This window comes from Octopus bimaculoides, chromosome 4, assembly GCF_046866305.1.
Source record: "Octopus bimaculoides isolate indiv1 chromosome 4, ASM4686630v1, whole genome shotgun sequence".
Lineage (NCBI taxonomy): Eukaryota > Metazoa > Mollusca > Cephalopoda > Octopoda > Octopodidae > Octopus > Octopus bimaculoides.
In genome coordinates this window covers 81,572,658-81,575,510 of record NC_142931.1, presented here as the reverse complement: position 1 = coordinate 81,575,510, position 2,853 = coordinate 81,572,658, and positions in this window count along the sequence as shown.

Here is a 2,853-nt window from a genome sequence, read left to right as displayed (position 1 = left end):
CAAGATGGTGGTCCACAATGAAATCAGGCCAGCTATGGCTTTGACTATTCTCACTGGAACTTTAGCAAGTTGAAGGGCTTCTAGCATTTATAAGTGGGGAACAGAGTCAAAGGCTTTCTTGCAGTCTAGCCACATTGAAACTAGGTTCCTCCTGTGTTCTCGCCCCTCTGACATCACGGTTTTGTTGATTAGCAATTGCTCGGCACATCCTCAGACTCCCTTCTTCTCAGCTTCTTGTTCTGCTGTGATAATGTTATTGGTTTCACAATGGTCCTAGCGGAAGAGGTTTAAAATATGCTGTATATATCTTATACATTAAGTTCTGGCATGCAATTGACCGGTAGTTTTTTGTCATGTGGGTTGTTCTGCATTTAGGGATCAATTTTGTCTCTGCCAGAGCTAACCAGTGTGGTATGCGGCTGTTCCCAATGAGAGCTTGCTGGTACAGATTGATAAGCTGTAGTAGGTAGACTGTTAGCTTCTTGTACCAATATCCCACAATCAAGTCTCTTCCAGGTGCTTTACCATCCTGGAGTTTCTGGATCACAGTTGCAAGAGTTTCACCATCAATGTTTTGGATGTAATGCAGGAGTAATGACTTTTTCGGATTTCTTCCAGCCACAGAACATCTTGGTTGAATTCCTTCTCATCACTCCAGATTTTCCTCCAGAAGGAGTCTATGTCTTCTCGTGAAGGAGCTTCTCTTCTCATGTTTCTGTATACTGCTGCCTTCTTGTTTATTGTTCTTCTCTCGGTTATTCTCTTCTGATGTCGGAGTTTTTCACTAACAGCTTTTAGCTCCTGCTTGAGGATAACCAGATTGTGAGTGTCTCCTTTTTGCTGTCTCCAAACATCATTTCTATCTCCTTTCTGTTGGTGGGACGTATAGTTATTTGCTTGTTTGCATGCAATAAGCATTATTACATGACTGATGGTCTTCAGTAGTAGCAAGAGCATATGGACAGGCGTTAATCTGCTAGTATGTGGGTTCATCACACTGTTGTAAATACGCATCACTAATTCCGTTAACAGCTTTTAATACCGTATCTGGTAGTTTTTTTTTTTTACTTTGATAGAGAATACTCTCTCCTCGAGAGAGTACTTCAAAGCTAAAGTTATTTTTTCTCGGAAAATTTCAATAAGGACACATTTCACCGGCATATAATCCTGACTACCACTACTACTACAATTATCCAGTTATTTACCATAGTCGTAGTAGGGGGACAGTGATCAGTTACTTGAGCCAGTAACGTAGTTTGGCTGGCAGGCACTATGGAATCTGTTGGAATGTCGCTAGCTGCGTGGTGGTCTTATATCATTCACGTTTTCATTTTTGTTTATAGAATTGGGAAGAAGGTTAATTTTCAATTTTTTAATAAAGTTACAGTTACTAACCTTCTTTCTATGTTCTACAAATGTTGCTTGTTGGCGTAGTTGCTTCGCAGTAAAATGATTTAATTCTGGATGTAGATCGTGCCAATATGATTTCAATCGATTCATATAATCAACAGCCGGCTTTTGTTTCGCTTTTTCGTAGCAGTTAAATAGATCATTATTCAATTCATAACTCCAAGAGAAATGAGTTTTGTAGTTACAGTTTCTTCTATAACTACAGCTAGAAAGAATTTGTTTACCTGTTCAGCTGTGGTTTTCGTTCTGTTTCTCGATTGTGTTATTGTTGATGTTTTGTCCAGCCATGTTGTTTGTAGCAACTCTCTGCATTCTAAGTTCAGGTTTCAGTCGAAAATCACTACGATCGTGAATACAAGACTCCCTCAGTTAATTCATCTGAAGATTAACCAGTTATTTAACAAGCTCCAAAGTTAGAGATAGTATTCATTGTATTTTCGATAAATAGTCTCGCACACCAAATACGTGACTTATCGCGTCGAGTATTTATGTGTATATGTGTGTGTGTGTGTGTGTGTGTTGTGTGTGTGTGTATAAGTGTGTGTGTATGTTCTCTATCTCTTTAATTTTGGAGCAAGTTTTGACCGGCCACCTGCTTGGTAACAAGGATATGAAGGAAAGTGTCTTCTTTTAACCATTATCCTTTAAATCTTAAGAAGGTCGTGCAGATTTTTATAGTCATCGATATCGTGATCAGTTGTAGCATATAAATTAAGATTTGCATTTTCTTCACAAGATCCCAAATTCGGCCATACTTTGCTTCAGGCGGGCTGGTACATACCCCGTTGCTCCAATAATAAAAGGTTTGAAGCTGAAGGTGTATCTTGGGTACTGGATTTGCATGAATGTTTTAAAGTTTTAAATAACCACATTCAACTGTTACACTGAAATTGAATAAAATAAAATGTAATGGATACTATAAGATCATATATTGTAGTAAAACTATTAAATTAATAAGAGCGTTGTAGTTCGCTCGAAGAATGTAAAACGAGAGAAAATAGACAGCTTCTGACAACGCGTAAAGTTTTATAAAACCTTTATATTTCGGGCTCAAAGTCCCATCAACAGAACAGTCTAAGAAAAGTCCATTTATGTAGAATCCGTTAAATCATTCAAACTCGAATTTGAATCTTCTGAAGATGGGCCTTGGAGCCCGAAATATAAAGGTTTTATCAAACTTACCACATTATCAGAAGCAGTCTGTTTTCCATCTTTTTACATTATATTAAATTAATGTATCGTTATGCTTTGCATATCATGCGGAATTAAGGATCTGCTGTTAAAGTTACAGGCCTGGGCAAGATGTCTGAACAGTCCTTGATACAAAATGTTTGAACAAAGGCAGTATTGTAACAAGTAAGGACACAATATTTAAGGACACATTGATTTAATCAAAGCTAACCTAGGGCTGAAGTACAGTTTCTATCATTTAAAAAAATGTAT